The 25,098-nt window shown below is 46.9% G+C and overlaps 1 long non-coding RNA gene and 1 pseudogene across 1 annotated transcript in view; one reads left to right on the forward strand and one right to left on the reverse strand.

Annotated features, from left to right (window-relative positions):
- LOC145358989 (C-C chemokine receptor type 7 pseudogene) overlaps nucleotides 1-6,127 on the forward strand; it is a 34,494-nt pseudogene extending 28,367 nt beyond the window's left edge.
- LOC145359328 (uncharacterized) overlaps nucleotides 1-9,185 on the reverse strand; it is a 49,991-nt gene extending 40,806 nt beyond the window's left edge. The window contains exon 1 of the long non-coding RNA XR_013889563.1: nucleotides 9,091-9,185. This is a non-coding gene — a long non-coding RNA (uncharacterized LOC145359328). The remainder of the gene's footprint in view (nucleotides 1-9,090) is intronic.
- Between the last annotated feature and the right edge of the window lie 15,913 nt (nucleotides 9,186-25,098).

The raw sequence follows: 25,098 nt of genomic DNA on the forward strand, positions 1-25,098 counted from the left end.
CAGTGTGGGTCAGTGCAGCCTCTCGGAGTCAGTGTGGGTCAGTGCAGCCTCTAGGAGTCAGTGTGGGTCAGTGCAGCCTCTAGGAGTCAGTGTGGGTCAGTGCAGCCTCTAGGAGTCAGTGTGGGTCAGTGCAGCCTCTAGGAGTCAGTGTGGGTCAGTGCAGCCTCTAGGAGTCAGTGTAGGTCAGTGCGGCCTCTAGGAGTCAGTGTAGGTCAGTGCAGCCTCTAGGAGTCAGTGTAGGTCAGTGCGGCCTCTAGGAGTCAGTGTGGGTCAGTGCAGCCTCTAGGAGTCAGTGTGGGTCAGTGCAGCCTCTAGGAGTCAGTGTGGGTCAGTGCAGCCTCTAGGAGTCAGTGTAGGTCAGTGCGGCCTCTAGGAGTCAGTGTAGGTCAGTGCAGCCTCTAGGAGTCAGTGTTGGTCAGTGCGGCCTCTAGGAGTCAGTGTGGGTCAGTGCAGCCTCTAGGAGTCAGTGTAGGTCAGTGCGGCCTCTAGGAGTCAGTGTGGGTCAGTGCGGCCTCTAGGAGTCAGTGTGGGTCAGTGCAGCCTCTAGGAGTCAGTGTGGGTCAGTGCAGGCTCTCGTGGTCAGTGTGGGTTCTCGGGGTCAGTGTGGGTCAGTGGAGCCTCTCGTGTTCAGTGTAGGCTCTCAGGGTTAGTGCGGGTCAGTGCAGCCTCTACATAAGAACTAGGAGCAGGATTAAGCCGTCTGGCCCCTCGAGCCTGCCCTGACATTCAATAAAATCATGGCTGATCTTTCTGTGGACTCAGCTTCACTTAAGAACATAAGAAATAGGAGCAGGAGTAGGCCATCTAGCCCTTCGAACCTGCCCCGCCATTCAATAAGATCATGGCTGATCTGTCGTGGCTCAGTTCCACTTTCCCGCCCTCTCCCCATAACCCTTAATCCCCTCTCTTATCAAGAACCCATCAACCCGCGTCTTAAAAATATTTAGCGAGGCAGCCTCCACCACTTCAACGGGCAGAGAATTCCAGAGATTCACCACCCTTTGAGTGAAGAAGTTCCTCCTCAACTCCGTTCTAAACCGCCTCCCCTTTATCTTGAGGCTGTGCCCCCTAGTCCTACTGTCTTTAGTCCCCCTAGTCCTACTGTCCTACTGCCCCCTAGTCCTACTTACCCACCCGTTCACCATAACCCTTAATTCCTTTACCGTTCAAAAATCTATCTATCCTTGCCTTAAAAACATTTAATGCAGTAGCCTCAACTGCTTCACTGGGTAGGGAATTCCACAGAATTCCAGTGAGTATAACCCCAGTCTACTCAGGCTCTCCTCATAAGCCAACCCTCTCAACTCTGGAATCAACCTAGTGAATCTCCTCTGCATCCTGTCCAGTACCAGTATATTCCTCCTCAAGTAAGGAGACCAAAACTGTATACAGTACTCCAGGTGTGGCCTCATCAGTACCTTATACAACATATGCAACATATTTCCCTTTTTAAAACTCCATCCCTCTAGCAACGAAGGACAGAGTATAGGGCTACTAGAGTATAGTAGAGTATAGGGCTAACGGTAGGACTCTGAATAGTGTGGATGAAAGTTGGGAATCAAGTAGATAAGGTTGTTAGGAAGGCATACGGTGTCTTGGCGTTTATTGGTAGAGGGATTGAATTTAGGAGCCGCAGCGTCACGTTGCAACTGTACAAAACTCTGGTGCGGCCGCACTTGGAGTATTGTGTGCAGTTCTGGTCCCCACATTATAGGAAGGATGTGGAGGCTTTGGAGAGGGTGCAGAGGAGGTTTACCAGGATGTTGCCTGGTATGGAGGGGAGGTCCTATGAGGAGAGACTGAGGGATTTGAGGTTGTTTTCGTTAGAAAGAAGGCGGCTACAAGGGGACCTTATTGAAACATATAAGATGATTAGAGGTTTAGATAGGGTGGACAGTGATAGCCTTTTTCCTCGGATGGAGAAAGCTAGCACGAGGGGGCATAGCTTTAAATTAAGGGGTGGTAGTTGTAGGACGGATGTCAGAGGTAGGTTCTTTACCCAGAGGGTGGTGAGGGATTGGAATGCCCTGCCTACTGCAGTTGTAAATGCACCTAGTTTGGGGGCGTTTAAGAGATCCATGGATAGGTTTATGGATGGAAAGGGATTGGTTTAGGTTAGAGGGTCATTGCTTTTTAACTGGTCGGCGCAACATCGTGGGCTGAAGGGCCTGTTCTGCGCTGTAATGTTCTATGTTCTAAAATTCCATTTGCCTTAATTGCCTGCTGTACCTGTAAACCAACTCCTTGAGATTCCTGCACAAGGACACCCAGGTCCCTCTGCACAGTAGCGTGCTGCAATTTTTTTTACGAATTTTGACAGACTACACTTGGTTCCCAACTTCAAATCATCTACGTAAATCGTAAACAATTGCGATCCCAACACTGATCCCTGGGGCACACCAGTAGTCACTGATCGCCAACCAGAAAAATTTTTTCCTTGATGATAGATTCAAGCGTTTTCCCTACTACAGAAATTAAGCCAACTGACGTATAGTTACCTGCCTTTTGTCTACCTCCTTTTTTAAATTATGGCGTCACACTTGCTGTTTCCAATCTGCAGGAACCACCCCAGAGTCCAGCAAATTTTGGTAAATTACCACTAGTGCATTTGCTATTTCTTCAGCCATCTCTTTTAGTACCTTGGGATGCATTCCATCAGGACCAGAAGACTTGCCTATCTTTAGCCCCATTAACTTGCCCAACCCTACCTCTTTTGTGATAATGACAGTTTCTAGGTTCTGACCTGCCATAGCCTTGCTGTCATTAATTTTTGTCATGTTATTTGTGTCTTCCACTGTGAAGACTGGCACAAAATATCTGTTCAATGCCTCAGCCATTTTCTCATTTCCAGTTATTACATCCCCCTTCTTGTTCTTGAAAGGACCAATGTTTACTTTAGCCACTCTTTTTCATTTTATATATTTGTAGAAACTTTTGCTATCTGTTTTTATATTCTGAGCTAGTTTACTCTCATAATCCATCTTACCTTTATAGCTTTCTTCGTGGCTTTCTGCTGACTTTAAAGATTTCCCAATCCTCTAGTTTCTCACTAATCTTTGCCACTTTGTATGCATTTTCTTTCAATCTGATAGTCTCCTTTATTTCCTTAGACATCCATGGCTGATTATCTCTTGTTCTACAGTCCTTCCTTATCACTGATATATACTTTTGCTGAGCACTGTGAAAGATCATTTTGAAAATCCTCCACTGTTCCTCAACTGTCCCACCATAAAGTTTTTGCTCCCAGTCTACCTTAGCCAACTCCTCCCTCATCCCTTTATACTCTCCTTTGTTTAAGCACAAGACACTGGTATTGGATTTTACCTTCTCACGCTCCATCTGTATTTTAAATTCAACCATAGTGCGATCGCTTCTTACAAGATGATCCCTAACTGCAAGATCATTAATTATTCCCACTTCATTACACAGGACCAGATCTAGGATAGCTTGTTCCCCTTCTTTGTTCCATTTCACACTGTTCAAGGAAGCAATCGCGGATACATTCTTTGAACTCGTCCTCAAGGCTGCCTTAACTGACCTTGTTTGACCAATTGATATGTAGATTAGAATCCCCCATGATAATTGCTGTACCAGTTTTACACACACCAGTTATTTCTTTGTTTATTTCTCACCCCACCACGATGTCATTATTTGTGGCCTATACACTATGCCTAGCAGTGACTTTTTCTGCTATTTCTAATTTCCACCCAAATGGATTCAACCTTTTTCTCCATAGAACCTATATATCATCTCTCGGGGTCAGTGCAGCCTCTCGCAGTCAGTATGGGTCAGTGCAGGCTCTCGGGGTCAGTGCAGGCTCTCGGGGTCAGTGCAGGCTCTCGGGGTCAGTGTAGGTCAGCGCATGCTGTTGGGGTCAATGTGGGTCAGTGCAGTCTCTCGGGGTCAGTGCAGCCTCTCAGGGTCAGTGCAGTCTCTCGGGGTCAATGTGGGTCAGTGCAGCCTCTCGGTGTCAGTGTGGGTCAATGCAGTCTCTTGGGGTCAGTGCAGTCTCTCGGGGTCAATGTGGGTCAGTGCAGTCTCTCAGAATCAATGTGGGTCAGAGCAGTCTCTTGGGGTCAGTGCAGTCTCTCGGGGTCAATGTGGGTCAGTGCAGTCTCTCAGGGTCAATGTGGGTCAGTGCAGTCTCTTGGGGTCAGTGCAGCCTCTTAGGATCAGTGCAGGTTAGTGCAGTGTCTTAGGGTCCTTGCAGGTCAGTGCAGGCTCTCAGAGTCAGTGCAGTTTCTCAGGTTCAGGGCAGCCTCTTGGGGTCGCTGCAAGTCAGTGCAGTCTCTCGGGGTCAGTGTGGGTCAGTGCAGTCTCTCACAGTCTCTCGGGGTCAGTGCAGTTTCTCAGGGTCAGTGCAGCCTTTTGGGGTCAGTGCAGTCTCTCAGAGTCAATGTGGGTCAATGCAGTCTCTCGGGGTCAATGTCTGTCAGTGCAGTCCCTTGGGGTCAGTGCAGTCTCTCAGGGTCAATGTGGGTCAGCGCAGTCTCTTGGGGTCAGTGCTGTCTCTCGGGGTCAGTGTGGGTCAGTGCAGTCTCTCGGGGTCAGTGTGGGTCAGTGCAGCCTCTTGGGGTCAGTGCAGTCTCTCAGGGTCAATGTGGGTCAATGCAGCCTCTCGGGGTCAGTGCGGGTCAATGCAGTCTCTTGGGGTCAGTGCGGGTCAATGCAGTCTCTCGGGGTCAGTGCTGTCTCTTGGGGTCGATGTGGGTCAGTGCAGTCTCTCGGGGTCAATGTGGGTCAGTGCAGTCTCTCGGGGTCAGTGCAGTCTCTCGGGGTCAATGTGGGTCAGTGCAGCCTCTTGGGGTCAGTGCAGTCTCTCGGGGTCAGTGCAATCTCTCGGGGTCAATGTGGATCAGTGCAGTCTCTTGGGATCAATGTGGGTCAGTGCAGTCTCTCAGGGTCAGTGCGGGTCAATGCAGTCTCTAGGGGTCAATGCAGTCTCTAGGGGTCAGTGCAGTCTCTCGGGGTCAGTGGTAGTTTGTGAGTTTTCCAGCTCTGGTTGTTTTCTCACTGGATAATGTTAATTGTTTCATTGTGTGTACTTTTTCAGATGTCTGCAACAACAACCAATTCTGCAACAGGCACGTTACTAATCGATTACTCCATCGATTACTCCATCGATTACTCAGACTATCCTCCTCCCTGTGATAAGAATGAGGTGCAGAAGATCATCAGCACCCTGCAGCCTGTCATTTACTCACTGGTGTTTGTTGTGGGCCTCCTGGGGAATTGTCTGGTGCTCGGAATCTATATTCATTACAAGAGTTTGAAGGCAATGACAGACATGTACTTGCTGAACTTGGCCATAGCAGATATTCTCTTCCTTAGCACCTTCCCCTTCCTGGCTGTCAGTTCACAAACTGGTTGGATCTTTGGAAAATTCATGTGTGTAATTATACAGATTTTATACACGATGAACATACATAGTGGCTTTCTCTTTCTCATGTGCATCAGTGTTGATCGGTACTTTGTGATTGTTCGAGCCACTCTCGCCCACAGACTACGGTCTAAACACCTACAGTACAGCCGCTTCATCAGTATCAGCGTCTGGCTGCTTTCCCTGTTTCTAAGCCTTCAGCAGTTGATTTACGCCCAAGTGGAAATAAGTCCTGAAAACATATGCTCAGTCAATTACCATGAGAATATCAACACTTGGCTAAGAGTTGTCAGTCCAGTCTTGGAGATGGGACTGGGATTCTTCCTGCCATTATTTGTCATGATTTTCTGTTATTCTGTTATCATTAAGACTTTGCTTCAAGCTCGAAACTTTGAAAAGCACAAAGCCATCAAGGTGATTCTGGCGGTGGTGCTGACTTTTATCATTTTCCAGACACCATACAACATACTAAACATTATCAGCATCATGGAAAAAATGAGGAAGAATGGTTTGCCTTGTGCTGAGAGCAACCGCAGGGACATTGCACTGCAGGTGACCAGGTGCCTGGCCTGTACCCGCTGCTGTCTTAACCCTATCCTGTATGTGTTTGTAGGGGTGAAATTCAGGAACAACCTGTTGAAGCTGCTGAGGTACCTGGGCTGCATCAACAAGAGGCCAGGCACTGCCTCAGTCACCAGGCCAATGTTAGGCCTGAACCCAGAGACCAGCAGTTCCTTTGCTCTGTAACATTGTTCTCTGCTCAAGTTGAGTACTTTTAATGGGACTTAAATTTGCAGCGTAAATATGTTTTCTATCCAGTGTAGGTTATTGAGATGAGGGATGAGAGGCAGAGGTTAGAGGATGCTGGGAGATAGGATTGGGGATTTGGTTGGGAGGTGTAGCAGCAGGATCTGGAACAAGGTTGGGGATTGGAGGCAGGGATATGGTCATTCTGTGATGGGGGGTGGGGGTTGATGAAGCTCTGATGCCCCCAGCATGACTGCAGAACCAACTCCCAAAGGGGCTTCTCGGAAAATGTGCTGAAATCTCATGAATCTGTTCAGCCAGAGTTAACAACTCAAGTGGAAAGTACATCAGACTTCACAAAGAGAAAGAAAGAGACTTCAGGGACAGAGGGAGAGACCTGGAATAGGTGACATGGAGACAGGGAGAGATAGAAAAAGACACTGGGCATAAAGAGGGAGGGAGAGACTTTGTCGCAAGGAAGAGGTCCAGGAAGGAAGGAGAGAGAGCTACCTAAGGGAAGTGAGCTAGACTGGGGAGAGAAAGCTGGTGTTCTCTCTCAGGATGGGAATCACACACTTTCTCAACACCCCTGTTGAAGACACAGCCCAGACTATCAGCCCTCGTTGAAAGACTGCTGCCTGTAACCAGGCCCACAAAGCCCAAGGTTGCTCAACGATGCTCACCCCAGCCTCTGATAGCCTAAAATGGAACCTTCAGCCTTCTGAACTGCAGTTAGTGAAAAGAAACTTCATTACAACATGAATTCAGGAAAAGGAGTTGACAGAACAGGTACTGAGATATTCATTGAGATATTCACAAGCAAAAGGACTCAGTTATTGTCAATGCTCATTTCATAGAATCTATTTGGTCCATCGAGTTTCCACCAACTCTCTAACAGAGCATCTTACCGAGGCCCACCCTGGACCCTATTCCCATAATCCCACACATTTACCCAAATAATTCCCCTAACCTATACATTCTGAGGCACTAAGAGACAATTTAGCACAGCCAATCAACCTAACCTGCACATCTTTGGACTGTGAGAGGAAACCAGAGCACCCGGAGGAAACCCACGCAGATTTATACGATCTGAAGAGAAACCAGAGGGAGAAGATGCAAACTGCACACAGACAGTGACCTAAGGCTGGAATTGAACCTGGGTCCATGGCGTTAAGAGACAGCAGTGTGCCACCACGCAGCCCATTTGTCTTGTTTGATAAGGTTAACTTTTTGCTTTGGATTGTGTGTTGGTGTTTGTCTTTTTATTGAAACAAGGCTGAGATGCATGGGTCTGGAGTGAAGGGAAATATTTGCAAAGTGGCTGCATGAAGAAGGAAGTATTGTGGGAGTGTCAGTGAGTGGGGACATAGAGGCTGTTTCAGTTCCTTGATGAACATCGTCTGAGATGTCAGGCAGGTGGGCGCCATTATCATTGCGGTGTTTCTATCTGCAATACTCTGCTCCTTTCTTCTTCCAGAAGACATTTGATCGGGTTTCACACAAGAGACTGATTTGAAAATGAGAAACACATAAAATCAAAGACAATCAGCTGTCAAAGGGTGGTCATCAGTTTGGAAAAAATAGAAGATGTAGTTTTGTACTCAATGGGCAGGATGTGGCAAGTGTGTTCTCCAGGAATTTGTATCACGGCCTTCACTTTCACCATATTTAGCAATGATTTAGATGAGGGAATAGAGAGATAAGTAGCAGATCAGCCATGATCTCAGGGATAGTGAAACCTGCTTGGGGTGGGGTGAAATGGCCCATTCCAGCTCATACGTTCCTATGAACACACAGCCATACTCACAAACATAAGTTTTACAGGGAATTCCTAGCATAGGTTAGAGCAGAAAGTTTCAAAGAAACATTGATAAGTGTGAAAAACTATGGGATAGGAACATAGAAACTAGAAACAGGAGTAGGGCATTCAGCCCTTCGAGCCTGGTCCACCATAGATGTTGATGATGGCTAATCATCAGATTCAATATCCTGATCCCCTCTTTCCCCCATATCGCTTGATGCCTTTAGCCCCAAAAGCTATATCTAATTCCTTCTTGAAATCACTGTTTTGGCCTCAACTACTTTCTGTGGGAGTGAATTCCACACATTCACCACCCTCTGGGTGAAGAAATTTTTTCTCACCTCAATCCTAAAAGGCAGATGGAGTTCAATGTCCAGAAATATGAGGTCATCCACTTCGGCAATAAGATAGCTCTAATTATTTTCGAAAATTGTGTGATGTTAGGAAGTGCGCAGGAACAGCAAATTTTCGTGTTTCAAGACTTTATTAATAAGGGATCGGGGTTATGGGGAAAAGGCAGGAGAATGGAATGAGAAAAATGTCAGTCATGATTGAATGGCAGAGCAGACTTGATGGGCCAAGTGGCCTATTTCTGCTCCTATGTCTTATGGTCTTATAGAAATCATTGAAAGATAAGTACAAAAATTATGAAGAAGCTGTGGGTCATTATCTCAAAGAGACTGGAATGCAAAGCGGTACTCTTACAATTACATAATGTTAATGACGTAAATGTTAACGTTACAGTTTTTAATAGTCACAATAAAAATCTTAAAGAGAAAGAATGTGGAGATGTGGGACAAGATTAAATAGTTTCCATGATGGACTGGTAGATGCTGTATTTCATTTTCTAATTCTTTACTATTCACAACAGCTGCTGAAGCCGGCTGATGTGTCTTCAAGGTTAACACGTATTCACAGTATGGAGGTTGCATTCCCTTATGCGACTCACAATGAAATTCCTTCATTTGTACAGTGAGCACTGGAAGTAACAGACTCTGTCACTCTCAACACAACTCAAATTACTACCAACATTTCTGCCCCTGTGGGTTTCGCAATAGCCTTTACCTTGAACTTGGAAGTAACTCACAGTATGCAAATAAACCTATAACTTATCTCAAATATTGACTAAACTTATCAAATGATGTGAATGACAGTGACTCACTCTGTGCAGATGTTTAGATTCTTCAGTCAGAAGTGGGCTGATGTTCACTAAGACATATCAAATGTTCAAATTGAGGAACTTCCCAGGAAGTTTCCCGTTGCCTGCAACAGGGAAACTTTTTTTTTAAACTGGTACCAAGTGAATGGGTTTGTATTTTAGAATTGCTGTTCAGATCAATTTTATGGGTTTTTTTGGGATATGGGTGTTGTTGGTTATCCAGCATTTATTGCCCATCCCTAAATGCCCTTCAGAAGGTGATGGTGAGCCACCTTCTTGAACCACTGCAGTCCCTGTGGTATAGGTACACCCACAGTGCTGTTAGGGAGAGGGTTCCAGGATTTTGACCCAGCGACAATGAAGAATGGCTGATATATTTCCAGGTCAGGATGCTGAGTGACTTGGAGGAGAACCTGGTGGTAGTGATGTTTCATGTGTCTGCTGCATCAATGGTGGAGGGAGTTAATGATTCAGAATCACAAAATACTGCAGTGCAGAAGAGGCCCTTCGGCCCATCGAGTCTGCACCAACACATGAAATGCCTTGACCTGCCCACCTAATCCCACCTTCCAGCACTTGCCCCATAACCCTGAATGTTATGATGTGCCAAGTGCTCATCCAGGTACTTTTTAAAGGATGTGAGGCATCCCACCTCCGCCACCCTCCAAGGCAGTGCATTCCTGACCCTCGCCACCCTCTGGGTAAAAACGTTAAAAACATGTAACTGACCCTTCAACTAAGGGGGACAATTGCTCCCTATCCACCCTGTCAATGCCCCTCAAAATCTTGAACACCTCAACAGGTCTTTTCTGCTCCAATGAAAACAACTCAAGTCTACCCAACCTCTCTTTATAACTTAAATGTTCCATCCAAGGCAGCATTCTGGTGAATCTCCTCTGCGCCCCCTCCAATGCAATCACATCCATCCTAGAACATAGAACTTAAGAGCACAGTACAGGCCCTTCAGCCCTCAATATTGTGCCGAGCTATGTCCAATCCCAAGATGAAGCTATCCCACTCCCTATAATTCTGGTGTGCTCCACGTGCCTATCTAATAACCGCTTGAAAGTTCCTAAAGTATTTGACTCCACTATCACAGCAGGCAGTCTATTCCACACCCCAACCACTCTCTGAGTAAAGAATCTACCTCGGACATCCCTCCTATATCTCCCACCATGAACCTTATAGTTATGCCCCCTAGAACAGCTACATCCACCCGAGGAAATAGTCTCTGCACGTCCACTCTATCAATCCCTCTCATCATCTTATAAACATCTATTAAGTCGCCTCTCATCCTCCTCCATTCCAAAGACAAAAGCCCCAGCTCCCTCAACCTTTCCTCATAAGACCTACCCTCCAAACCAGGCAGCATCCTGGTAAATCTCCTCTGCACTCTCTCCAATGCTTCTACATCCTTCTTATCGTGAGGTGACCAGAACTGAACACAATATTCCAAATGTGGTGTCACCAACATCCGGTATAGTTGCAGCATAACCCACAGCTCTTAAACTCAAACCCCCTGTTAATAAATGCTAACACACTATAAACACTAACCCTATAAGGTGATGATCAGAACTGCACACAGTACTCCAGCTGTGGCCTCACCAAAGTTCTATACAACTCATCATGACCTCTCTGCCTTCGTAATCTATACCCCGACTGATAAAGGTGCGTGTGCCATATACCTTTTTCACCACCCTATTAATCTGCCTTTCCGCCTTCAGAGATCTATGGACAATCACGCCAAGGTCCCTTTGTTCTTCGGAACTTCCCAGTGTCAGACCTTTCATAGTGTACTTCCTTATCAAATTATTCCTTCCAAAGTGTATCACCTCACACTTTTCAGGGTTAAATTCAATCTGCCACTCATCTGCCCATTTGACCATCTCATCTATATCTTCCCATAACCCAAAGAACTCAACCCCACTGTTAACCACTGTGGAAGGAGTGCCAATTAAACAGGCTGTTTTGACCTGAACACTGTCAAGCTTCTGGAATGTTGTTGGGAGCTGCATCCATCCAAGAAAAAACAAAGAACAAAGGAAATTACAGCACAGGAACAGGTCCTTCGGTCCTCCAAGCCTGCACCAACCAATTAAAACTCCCTACCCTTCTGGTGACCATATCCCTCCATTCCCATCCTATTCATGTACTTGTCAAGATACCCCTTAAAAGTCACAATCGTATCTGCTTCCACTGCCTCCCCCGGCAACGGGTTCCAGGTACCCTCTATTCTCTCCGTAAAAAATCTGCCTCGTACATCTCCTTTGAATCTCGCCCTTCACACCTTAAACCTGTGCCCCCTAATAATTGACTCTTCCACCCTGCGAGAAAGCTTCTGACTATCCACTCTGTCCATGTCTCTCATAATCTTGTAGACTTCTATCAGGTCTCCCCTCAACAGTGAGAACAAACCAAGTTTCTCCAACCTTTCCTCATAGCTAATGCCCTCCATACCAGGCAACATCCTGGTAGATCTTTTCTGTACCCTCTCCAAAGCTTCCACATCCTTCTGGTAGTGAGGCAATCAGAATTGAACACTATATTCCAAATGCGGCCAAACTAAGGTTCTCTGAAGCTGCAACATGACTTGCCAATTTTTAAACTCAATACCCCGGCCGATGAAGGTAAGCATGCTGTATGCCTTCTTGACTATCTTCTTCACCTGCTTTGTCACTTTCAATGACCTGTGTACCTGTACACCCAGATCCCTCTGTCTATCAATAGTCTTAAGGGTTCTGTATATTTCCTATCTGTATTAGATCTTCCAAAATGCATTATCTCACATTTGTCCAGATTAAACTTCATCTGCCATATCTCCACCTAAATCTCCAACTGATCTATGTCCTGCTGTATCCTCTGATGGTCCTCATCGCTATCTGCAAATCCACCAACCTTTGTGTCATCCACAAACTTACTAATCAATCCAGTTACATTTTCCTCCAAATCATTTATATATATTACAAACAGCAAAAGTCCCAGCACTGATCCCTGAGGAACACCACTTGTCACAGCCCTCCATTCAGAAATGCATCCTTCCACCACTACCCTCTGTCTTCTTTGACTGAGCCGGTTTTGTATCCACCTTGCCAGCTCACCTCTGATCCCATGCGACTTCACTTTCTGCACCAGTCTGCCATGAGGGACCTTGTCAAACGCCTTACTGAAGTCCATGTAAACAACATCCACTGCCCTACCCTCATCAATCATCTTCGTCACATCCTCGAAAAACTCAATCAAGTTAGTGAGACACAACCTCCCCTTCACAAAACCATGTTGCCTCTCACTAATACGTCCACTTATTTCCATGTGCGAATAAATCTTGTCTCAAAGAATCCTCTCCAATAATTTCCCTACTACTGATGTAAGGTCCACTGGCCTGTAATTATCTGGATTATCCTTGCTACCCTTCTTAAACAAAGGAATAACATTGGCTATTCTCCAATCCTCTGGGACCTTCCCTGCAGCCAGTGAGGATACAAAGATTTCTTTCAAAGCCCCAGCAATTTCCTCCCTTGCCTCTCTCAGTATTCTGGAGTATATTCCATCAGGCCGGGGGACTTGCCTACTTTAATATTTCTCAAGAACCCCAATACCTCCTCCTTTTTGATCTCAACATGACTCATAATATCTACACATTCTTTCCCAGCCTCATCATCCACCAAGTTCTTCTCTTTGGTGAACACTGATGCAAAGTACTCATTTAATACCTTGCTCATTTCCTCTGGCTCCATGTATAGATTCCCTCCCTTGTCCTTGAGTGGGCCAACCTCTCCCTGGCTACCCTCTTGCTCTTTATATATGTATAAAAAGCCTTGGGATTTTCCTTAATCCAATGGCCAATGCTTTTCCATGACCCCTTTTAGCTCTTTTTACTCCTTGCTTAGGTTTCTTTCTATTTTCCTTGTATTCCAAATAGAGGTTACTCCATCATTCTCCTCACCTGTGTCTTGTAGATGGTGGACAGAATGGTGTGACATGAATGTTACTTGCCACTTGTCAGCCCAAGCCTGGATATTGTCCAAGCCTTGCTGCATTTGGACATGGACTGCTTCAGTATCTGAGAAGTGGCAAATAAAAATAAAACTTATTAAATCATCAATGAACTTCCCTATTTCTAACCTTATAATGGAGGGAAAATCATTGATAAAGATAGTTATGCCTCAAACACTATCCTGAGGAACTCCTGCAATGATGTCCTGGAGCTGAGATGGTTGACTTCCAACCACCACAAGCATCTTCTTTTGTGCTAGGTATGAATCCCACCAATGGAGCTGTTTCCTTCTGATTGCCCATCAGTTTTGCTAGGGTTCCTTGATGCCACACTCAGTGAAAGGCTACCTTGATGTCAAGAGATGTCACTCTCACCTCACCTCTGGAATTCTTTCGAAAATTTTTGAAGTAATGCTGGAATGAGGTCAGGAGATGAGTGACCCTGGAGGAAATCAAACTGAACATTAGTGAGCAAGTGCAGCTTGATAGCGCTGTTGACTACATCTTCGATCACTTTACCAATGATTGAGAGGGTACCGATGTAGTGCTGACCAGATTGGATTTGTACTGCTTTTTATGAACAGAATATACATGGAAATTTTGCATATCACTGGGTAGATGCCAGTATTGTAGCTGTACTGGAACAGTCTGGCTACATGTGCAGCAAGTTCTGGAGTACAAGTTTCCAGTACTATTGCTGGAAAGTTCTCAATGCCCGTAGCCTTTGCAGTATCCAGTGCCTTCAGTCATTTCTCGATGTCTCATACAGTGGAACTCAGGAGGCTGAGATGAATCATTCACTTTGCACTTCTGGCTGCGGATCATAACAACTGCTTCAAAATTGTTTTTTCACTGATGTGCTTAGGTCTGCCATGATGGAAGGTATATAGAACATAGAACATAGAACATTACAGCGCAGAACAGGCCCTTCGGCCCACGATGTTGCGCCGACCAGTTAAAAAAAAACAACAAAAAAAACAACAACAATGACCCACTAACAATGACCCACTATATCTGCTCCTTTTCCTTTTAATTCTTTAATTACTGTGTCTTAAAGAATGAAATGGCACATAATTGTTCCAAAACCACAGAATTAACACAGCACACTTCAATTGAAAAATATTTTGACGCTGGAACAAAGTTGCCAGATTTCAGTGAATTACTGAGTGTGGATCAAACAGAGTTCCAGATCATGAACAAATTTGCATTTCCCTAACACTTTTCAGAACCTCAAGAGGGTTTCCTCCAGGTACTCCAGTCTCTTCCCACACTCTAAAGTTGTGCGGGTTAGATTGATTAGCCATGCTAAATTGCCACTTAGTGTCCCAAGATGATTATGGGGATTAGCAGGGTAAATACTTGGGGTTACAGGAAACAGGTCTGAGTGGAATTTCCCCTTAGTGTCACAGGGCTTGGGTGGGATTGTTGTCGGTGCAGACTCGATGGGTTGAATGACCTCCTTCTGCACGGTAGGGTTCTACGATTCTATGATTTGTTTCTCACGATGAGAGATAAATAGTGGCCAGAAAATCAGGGAGAACTTCCTGGTCTTCTTTGAAATAGTGACCATCAGATTTCACATTCATCTCAGAGAGCAGAGAAAGCCTCAATTTAAAGCCACATCTGGAAGGTGCACTTTGATAATGTAATGCTCCCTCAATGTGACCCTTCTGTCTGTGACACTAGGGCTGTTACTGCCTAATTAACAAGGAAATCAGCCCTGCATATGTTTTGGCATGAGACACTCACTGATCAGAAGCACAACAAACAGCTACTTCTTTCCTCACTCACTAATCTAGGCTGCTGAAATCAATTTTAATCCCAAACACTGCTGAACAAACTGAAAGTCAGCCTCGTTATTGTGGCACAGTACCATTACATGCAATACATCACTCAGCCACTGGGTTGCCTTGAGTCAAAACTGCATCAAGTTTCCACAGATAGAAATTTAAAAATTGGGTAAATTGTCGTCATATTGTGACTCACATTCACAGACACACGTGTTTGCATATAGAACCAAACAAGCAATCTTGTAAACATGTACATTCACACCACTGGATCTCTTTCCCTACTTTATCTGCATCTTTCACATTAGCTGAAAGAGGGAGGAATCAGAAATGAAGGAAAGCAATCAGAGAGAGGAATGTCAGGAGGAGGAAGGCTGGGGGGAAGTGTTAGGAAGGCAGGATCTCTGACTGCGGTACATTCAAGAGAGGTCTGTTGCCAAAGGGAGTAGGCAAAAGTGTGTCAATGTCATGGGATGGGATGACATGAACACAGACTCACTGTCCACCACAGATATCAAACCCAGCCTCGTCAAATCTAACAGGACACATCCTGGTTCACTGCAGCCTGAAATGGTATGGTTTAAACTGGTGCAAACTAGTTTAACCTGATAGAGCTTGGCATGTGTTCTATCTCAACAACAGTCGACACTTGTTCACAAAAGCCTATCCTTTGGAACACAGAACAGAGACAGTTACTAACACCGGGTGTGTCTGGTGAGTCATTTCAACGCCACTGAGCTTCCTTCCAGCTCATAGGTGACATGCTGCCTTGTCAGCTTGAGTGGGGAATTAGAATTCACTTCACCTACCTGCATAAAGAATGCAGACAGCAACTGTTAGTCACTCAGTTAGTGGCATGCTCACCTTTGATTCAGAAAGCTGAGGATTCATGTTTGATTCCAGACTGCAAGCTTAAAACCTAGACTGTCACTCCCAGTACAGTACTGTGGGAATGCTGCACTTTTAGAGGGTCAGTACTGAGGGAGTGCCGTACTGTCACAGAGTCAATACTGAGAGAGTGCCGCACTGTCACTGTCAATACTGAGGGAGTGCTGCGCTGTCACAGGGTCAGTACTAAGAAAGTGCCGCACTGATCTTGAAGGGAACTGCTTGATAGAGCAGACGCAACACGGTTTCATTAAAGGGAAGTCGTGTCTGACAAATTTACTGGAGTTCTATGAGGATGTGTCTAGGGCAGTGGATAGAGGAGAGCCGGTGGATGTGGTCTTTCTGGATTTTCAGAAGGCGTTTGACAAGGTACCTCACAAGAGGTTATTGCAGAAGGTCAGGGGACATGGAGTTGGGGGTAGGGTGTTAGCGTGGATAGAGGATTGGTTGTCAAATAGGAGGCAGAGAGTGGGGGTCAATGGGTGCTATTCGGATTGGCGGTTGGTGACTAGTGGGGTGCCCCAGGGGTCGGTGCTGGGGCCTCAGCTATTTACCATTTATATAGATGATCTGGAGGAGGGAACCGAGTGCAGGGTGTCGAAATTTGCTGATGACACCAAGATTGGGGGAATGGCAAATTGTGCGGAGGGTGTGGAGAGTCTGCAGAAGGATCTAGATAGGCTGGGCGAATGGGCCAGGAAATGGCAAATGGAATTTAATGTTGGCAAGTGTGAGGTGGTCCACTTTGGTAGGAAAAATGGTAGGAAGGACTATTACTTACGAGGCGAAAAACTGCAGCAGGCGACGGTGCAGAGGGACCTCGGGGTCCTTGTGCATGAGTCGCAAAAACCCAGCTTGCAGGTGGTCAGGAAGGCGAATGGGATGCTGGCCTTCATAGCGAGGGGGATTGAATATAAAAGTAGGGAGGTCTTGCTGCAGCTGTATAGGGCATTGGTGAGGCCGCAGCTGGAGTACTGTGTGCAGTTTTGGGCGCCGCACCTGCGCAAGGATATTTTGGCCCTGGAGGGAGTGCAGAGGAGGTTTACTAGGCTGATACCGGAGTTGAGGGGATTGAGCTATGAGGAGAGGCTGAATAAACTAGGCTTGTACTCGTTAGAGTTTAGAAGAATGAGGGGAGATCTCATTGAGACGTATAAGATGATGAATGGGATGGATAGGATAGAGGTGGAGAGGCTCTTCCCGCTCAAAAAAGACAGTAGGACTAGGGGGCACAGCCTCAAGATAAAGGGGAGGCGGTTTAGAACGGAGTTGAGGAGGAACTTCTTCACTCAAAGGGTGGTGAATCTCTGGAATTCTCTGCCCGTTGAAGTGGTGGAGGCTGCCTCGCTAAATATTTTTAAGAAGCGGGTTGATGGGTTTTTGATAAGAGAGGGGATTAAGGGTTATGGGGAGAGGGCGGGAAAGTGGAACTGAGCCACGACAGATCAGCCATGATCTTATTGAATGGCGGGGCAGGCTCGAAGGGCTAGATGGCCTACTCCTGCTCCTATTTCTTATGTTCTTATGTCAGAGGGTCAGTACTGAGGGAGTACCGTACTGTCACTGTCAGTACTGAGGGAGAGCCACACTGTCACAGGGTCAGTACTAAGAGAGTGCCACACTGTCAGAGGGTCAGTACTGAGGAAGTGCCACACTGTCAGAGGGTCAGTACTGAGGGAGTGCTGCACTGTCACTGGGTCAGTACAAAGGTGTTTTACTCCTATCTTAAGAACAAAAGGGTGGCTAGGAGTAAAATCGGTCCTCTCAGGGACCGGCGTGGGGAATTGTGCTTAGAGGCAGAGGGAATGGGGGAGATCCTGAAAGAATACTTTGCGTCGGTATTCACAAAGGAGGGGCTTGATATCTAGTACGGTCATTGAGGGAGCGGTAGACCAATTGAAAGATCTATCAATTACGAGGGAAGAGGTGTTAGGGCTTTTAGACGGCATTAAAACCGATAAATCGCCAGGGCCTGATTGCATTTATCCTAGGCTGCTTAGAGAGGCGAGGGATGAGATTGCTGGGCCTCTGACGCGAATCTTTGTCTCTTCTTTGGACACAGGTGAGGTCCCAGAGGACTGGAGGATAGCGAACGTGGTACCGTTGTTTAAAAAGGGTAGGAGGGATAACCCGGGTAACTATAGGCCAGTGAGCTTAACGTCAGTGGTAGGTAAGTTGATGGAGAGGATTCTTAGGGATAGGATGTATGCGCACTTGGAGCGTTGCGATCTGATTAAGGATACGCAGCATGGCTTTGTCAAGGGGAAGTCTTGCCTTACGAATCTGGTAGAATTCTTTGAGGAGGTGACAAAAACGGTTGACGAAGGTCAAGCTGTTGATGTCGTCTATATGGATTTCAGTAAGGCGTTTGACAAAGTCCCTCATGGTAGGTTGGTACAGAAGATTAAAGCTCATGGGGTATGTGGTCAGGTATCTAGATGGGTAGAGAACTGGCTTGCAAAGAGGAGTCAGAGAGTAGTAGTGGAGGGGTCTTTTTCTAGCTGGAGGTCTGTCACTAGTGGTGTGCCGCAGGGCTCAGTACTGGGACCTCTTCTCTTTGTAGTGTATATAAATGATCTGGAAGAGGGAGTAGGTGGTGTGATCAGCAAATTTGCTGATGACACCAAGATGGCTGGATTGGCAGGCAGTGAGGAGCAGTGTCTGGCAATACAACGGGATATTGATAGGCTGGTTGATTGGGCAGATACGTGGCAAATGGAGTTTAATCCGGATAAATGTGAGGTGATGCATTTTGGCCAGAATAATGTAGGGGGAAGTTATATGATAAAGGGTAAGCCTGTAAGGAGTATAGAATCGCAGCGAGACCTGGGGGTGCAAGTGCACAAGTCTTTGAAGGTGGCAGTGCAAGTGGAGAGTGTGGTGAAGAAAGCCTATGGTATGTTAGCCTTTATAGGAAGGGGTATAGAATATAAGAGCTGGAGTCTAATGTTGCAGTTGTACAGAACGTTGGTTAGGCTGCATTTGGAGTACTGTGTCCAGTTCTGGTCGCCTTACTACCGGAAGGACGTGGAGACTCTGGAGAGAGTGCAGAGGAGGTTTACCAGGATGTTGCCTGGTATGGAAGGACTGGGGTACGAGGAAAGATTGAAGAAACTGGGGCTCTTTTCCCTTGAAAGATGCCGACTGAGGGGGGATCTAATAGAGGTGTATAAGATTATGAAGGGTATAGATAGAGTAAACAGAGGTAAGCTATTTCCTATATTAGAGACACATAGGACAAGGGGCCATGGACTTAAGGTGAGGGGGGAGAGGTACAACACAGATATTAGAGGGAGGTTTTTCACACCGAGGGTAGTGGGGGTATGGAATGCTCTGCCAAGGTGGTGGAGACAAACACACTAGAGTCCTTTAAGAGTAACTTAGACAGGCACATGACTGAGTTGGAGATGGGTGGATATAGGAGATCCTTTTAAATAAGGGTCATTAGCATTAGGGTGTCCCTGGTAATGTAAATAGGTATAGTATGATAATAATGTTTTTTCTCTTTTCATTCACAGGTTTTAAGTCGGTCCACATACACACGATGGGTTGTACTGGGGCTGCTCTTGGTTGTTCGAGATTGGCCTAGTGCTTCATGTTGTTAGTGTGTGCCTAAATTGGACCAGATACTGGGCAAGACGACAGCTCAGTGACTATCGCTGATAGCTGTGCAGACACATGGATTTGGGCCGGTGTCTGTGGGAGTTTGCGCATTCTCCCCGTGCTTGCGTGGGTTTTCTCCGGGGGCTCCAGTTTCCTCCCACACCCCAAAGATGTGCTGTTAGGCTGATTGGCAGGAATAAATTGTCCCTAAATCAGTTTCCCTCAATCTGGATGGCCATAAAACATTAGACAGGGGTCGTGGGTAGAGAGGTGGACTGGTGGTGTTGAGATGGCGGCGTGGGCTCGTTGGGCCGAAGGGCCTGTTTCCCGGGCTGATTTTGCTTTTTGTTCTTTGTTCAGTACTGAGAGAGTGCTGCACTGTCAGAGGGTCAGTACTGAGGGAGTGCCGCACTGTCAGAGGGTCAGTACTGAGGGAGTGCTGCACTGTCAGAGGGTCAGTACTGAGGGAGTGCTGCACTGTCACAGGGTCAGTACTGAGGGAGTGCTGCACTGTCACAGGGTCAGTACTGAGGGAGTGCTGCACTGTCAAAGGATCAGTACTGAGGGGGTGTTGCACTGTCAGAGGATCAGTGCTGAGGGAGTGCCGCACTGTCAGAGGGTCAGTGCTGAGGGAGTGCCGCACTGTCAGAGGGTCAGTGCTGAGGGAATGCCGCACTGTCACAGGGTCAGTACTGAGGGAGTGCCGCACTGTCAGAGGGTCAGTACTGAGGGAGCGCCGCACTGTCAGAGGGTCAGTGCTGAGGGAATGCTGCACTGTCACAGGGTCAGTACTGAGGGAGTGCCGCACTGTCAGAGGGTCAGTGCTGAGGGAGTGCCGCACTGTCAGAGGGTCAGTGCTGAGGAATGCCGCACTGTCAGAGGGTCAGTGCTGAGGGAATGCCGCACTGTCAGAGGGTCAGTGCTGAGGGAGTGCCGCACTGTCAGAGGGTCAGTGCTGAGGGAGTGCCGCACTGTCAGAGGGTCAGTGCTGAGGGAGTGCCGCACTGTCAGAGGGTCAGTGCTGAGGGAGTGCCGCACTGTCAGAGGGTCAGTGCTGAGGGAGTGCCGCACTGTCAGAGGGTCAGTGCTGAGGGAGCACCGCAGTGTCAGAGGGTCAGTGCTGAGGGAGTGCCGCACTGTCACAGGGTCAGTACTGAGGGAGTGCCGCACTGTCAGAGGGTCAGTGCTGAGGGAGTGCCGCACTGTCAGAGGGTCAGTACTGAGGGAGTGCCGCACTGTCAGAGGGTCAGTACTGAGGGAGTGCCGCACTGTCAGAGGATCAGTACTGAGGGAGTGCTGCACGGTCAGAGGATCAGTACTGAGGGAGTGCTGCACTGTCAAAGGGTCAGTACTGAGGGAGTGCTGCACTGTCAGAGGGTCAGTACTGAGGGAGTGCTGCACTGTCAGAGGGTCAGTGCTGAGGGAGTGCCGCACTGTCAGAGGGTCAGTGCTGAGGGAGTGCCGCACTGTCAGAGGGTCAGTGCTGAGGGAGCACCGCAGTGTCAGAGGGTCAGTGCTGAGGGAGTGCCGCACTGTCACAGGGTCAGTACTGAGGGAGTGCCGCACTGTCAGAGGGTCAGTACTGAGGGAGTGCCGCACTGTCAGAGGGTCAGTACTGAGGGAGTGCCGCACTGTCAGAGGATCAGTACTGAGGGAGTGCTGCACGGTCAGAGGATCAGTACTGAGGGAGTGCTGCACTGTCAAAGGGTCAGTACTGAGGGAGTGCTGCACTGTCAGAGGGTCAGTACTGAGGGAGTGCCGCACTGTCAGAGGATCAGTACTGAGGGAGTGCTGCACGGTCAGAGGATCAGTACTGAGGGAGTGCTGCACTGTCAAAGGGTCAATACTGAGGGAGTGCTGCACTGTCAGAGGGTCAGTACTGAGGGAGTGCCGCACTGTCAGAGGGTCAGTACTGAGCGAGTGCCGCACTGTCAGAGGGTCAGTACTGAGGGAGTGCCGCACTGTCAGAGGGTCAGTACTGAGCGAGTGCCACACTGTCAGAGGGTCAGTACTGAGCGAGTGCCGCACTGTCAGAGGGTCAGTACTGAGGGTGTGCCGCACTGTCAGAGGGTCAGTACTGAGCGAGTGCCGCACTGTCAGAGGGTCAGTACTGAGGGAGTGCTACACTGTCAGAGGGTCAGTAGTGAAAAAGTGCCACACTGTCAGAGGGTCAGTACCAAAGCAGGTTTATGCTAATAGTTCCCACGTAGAGGAACTTCAGTTCTGAAGATAGGTTTCAGAAGCTGGGCTTGTTCTCTTTAGAGAACAGAAAGTTATGGGGAGATTGGATAGACATGTTCAAATCATAAGGGTTCTAGACTGAGTCAGGAGGGAAAAACTGTTCCCATTGGCAGAAAGATCAAGTGAACCAGTGAACATCTATTGAAGGCACTGGCAAAAGAAACTGAAGGAAAAATATTTACAGGGCAAAGGGAAGGGTGGGGAGAAAAATTAGCTAAATGACTCTTGTAGAGTGGACATAAGAACATAAGAAATAGGAGCAGGAGTAGGCCATCTAGCCCTTCGAACCTGCCCCGCCATTCAATAAGATCATGGCTGACATGGACCCAACAGCTCGAATGGCTTCCATCAATGCAGTGGTCATTCTATGAAGCTAGATAAAGCGGAGGTATTAGAAAAAGTGGCGCTATTTAAAGTTAATGGAACACTTGGTCTGGATCAATGTATCCTAGTTTGCTGAGGGAAATAAGGATAGGAATTCTGTTGTGCTGGCCCTAAACAATGTTGATGCCACAGGCTGGAGAATTGTAAACGTTCAAACAGGGACAAGGGATAAACCCATCAATTACAGTTTAATATCAGGAGTGGGAGCAATTTAGGAGAAATGTAAGAGCAACTTGTACAAATGCGAACTAATAAAGCAGGGCCAGTAACAATAATGTAAATAACACACGACTAACTCGTTGAAATTTTTGATGAGGTAACTGTAAGGATAGATATGATAGTACAGTCAATGTTGTGTATTTGGACTTTCAAAAGTTGTTTAATACAAGTGCCACATATTATACTTCTTAGTAAAATTGAAGCTCAGGAATGAGATAGAGAATCTGGTGAATTGGTGCAATGAAAATAATCTCTCCCTCAACGTCAACAAAATGAAGGAGATAATCATCAACGTCAGGAGGTATAGTGGAAGACATGCCCCCGTCTACATCAACGGGAATGAAGTGGGAATGGTTGAGAGCTTCAAGGTTCTAGGTATCCAGATCACCAACAACCTGTCCTGGTCTCACCACGTCAACGCTATAGTTAAGGAAGTTCACCAATGCTTCTACTTTCTCAGAAGGCTAAGGGAATTTGTCATGTCAACTATGACTCACCAACTTTTACTGATGTACCAATAGAAAGCATTCTTTCTGGCTGTATCACAGCTCCTGCTCTGTCCAAAACCTCAAGAAACTACAAAAGGTTGTGAACGAAGCCTAGTCCAATGCCCCCACCCTCCCGTCCATTGACACTACCTACATTTCCTGCTGCCTTGGAAAAGCAGCCAGCATAATCACGGACCCCACGCCTTTTCCCTTCCACCATCTTCCATTGGGAAAAAGGTGCAAAAGAATGAGAACACGTACCAACTGACTCAAGAGCAGCTTCTTCCCTGCTGCCATCAGACTTCTGAATGAATTTACCTCATATTAAGTTGATCTTTTTCTAAATCCAGCTATGACTGTAACACCACATTTTGCACTCTCTCCTTTCCTTCTCGATGTATGGTATGCTTTGTCTGTATAGCACTCAAGAAACATTGCATGGGATTCTCTGGCCATGCTCACCTCAAAACCAGAGAATCTCACCCCAGGGGAATGGACCCTTGTGTGGTCTACGATGGACAGGAGACTATGATTCCCATGGCAGGCGGGACAGAATTCCCCCAAATACTTTTCACCCTATACCAATACATGTGACAATAATAAATCAAATCAAATCAAACCAAAAATGTTTCCAAGTCGGGATGGTGAGTGAGTTGGTGGGGAGCTTGCAGGTGGTGGTGTTTCCATGTGTCTGCTACTTAAGAGCCTTGGTGAATTCCTGCAGTGCATCTTGTAGATGGTACACACTGCTGCCACTGTGAGTCAGTGGTGGAGGGAGTGAATGTTTATGGAAGGGATGCCAATCAAGTGGGCCACTTTGTCCTGGATGGTGTTGCTGGAGCTGCACTCACCCAGGTAACTGGAGAGCATTCCATCACATTCCTGACTTGTGCCTTGTAGATGGTGGGCAGTCTTTTGGGAATCAGGAGGTAAATTACTCACCGCAGGATTCATAGCCTTTGACCTACTCTGGTAGCCATAGCATTTATATGGCTAATCCAGTTCAGTTTCCAGACAGTGGTAACCCCTAGGATGTTGATAGTGGGGGATACAGCGATGGTAATGCCATTGACTGCCAAAGGGTTATTGTTAGATTCTCTCTTTTTGGAGGCAGTCATTGCCTGGCCTTTGTGTGGTGTGAATGTTACAGTCAGCCCAAGCTTGGATATTGTCCAGGTCTTGCGGCATTTGGACATGAATGGCTTGCATCCTAGGGTCTGAAAGAAAGTGGCTGCAGAAACAGTGGATGTATTAGCTGCAATTTTCCAAAATTCTCTAGCGTCTGGAAAGATCCCAGGGGATTGGAATCTGAAAATGTAACACCTCCGTACAGAACGTGGAGAGACAGAAATATATCTGTCAATGGGAAAATGTTAGAATCTATTGTTATGGAGATAGTAACAGAACATTTAGAAAATCATCATAGAATCAACATTGTTTTGTGAAAAGGAATTTGTGTTTGACAAATTTAATAGAGTTCTTCAATGATATAATAAGTACATAGAACATAGAACATTACAGCGCAGAACAGGCCCTTCGGCCCACGATGTTGCGCCGACCAGCTTTTAAAAAAAAACAACACTAACCCACTAATCTAAACCAACCCCATTTCGTCCATAAACCTATCCACAGATCTCTTAAACGCCCCCAAACTAGGCGCATTTACAACTGCAGCTGGCAGGGCATTCCAGTCCCTCACCACCCTCTGGGTAAAGAACCTACCCCTGACATCAGTCCTATAACTACCCCCCCTTAATTTAAAGCCGTGCCCCCTCGTGCTAGCTTTCTCCATCCTAGGAAAAAGGCTATCACTATCCACCCTGTCTAAACCTCTAATCATCTTATATGTTTCAATAAGGTCCCCTCTTAGCCGCCTTCTTTCCAGCGAAAACAACCCCAAATCTCTCAGTCTCTCCTCGTAGGATCTCCCCTCCATACCAGGCAACATCCTGGTAAACCTCCTCTGCACCCTCTCCAAAGCCTCTACATCCTTCCTGTAATGTGGGGACCAGAACTGCACACAATACTCCAAGTGCGGCCGCACCAGAGTTGTGTACAGTTGCATCATGACGCTGCGACTCCTAAATTCAATCCCCCTACCAATAAATGCCAAGACACCGTATGCCTTCTTAACAACCTTATCTACTTGATTCCCAACTTGCAGGGATCTATGTACACATACACCTAGATCCCTCTGCTCCTCCACACTATTCAAAGTCCTCCCGTTAGCCCTATACTCGACACATCTGTTATTCCTACCGAAATGAATTACCTCACACTTCTCCGCATTAAACTCCATCCGCCACCTCGCGGCCCAGCTCTGCAACCTTTCTAAGTCACCCTGCAAACTATGACACCCTTCCTCACAATCTACCACACCTCCGACTTTGGTGTCATCAGCAAACTTA

The sequence above is a fragment of the Carcharhinus amblyrhynchos genome, chromosome 27 (assembly GCF_965287045.1).
Source record: "Carcharhinus amblyrhynchos chromosome 27, sCarAmb.v2.hapA, whole genome shotgun sequence".
Classification (NCBI taxonomy): domain Eukaryota; kingdom Metazoa; phylum Chordata; class Chondrichthyes; order Carcharhiniformes; family Carcharhinidae; genus Carcharhinus; species Carcharhinus amblyrhynchos.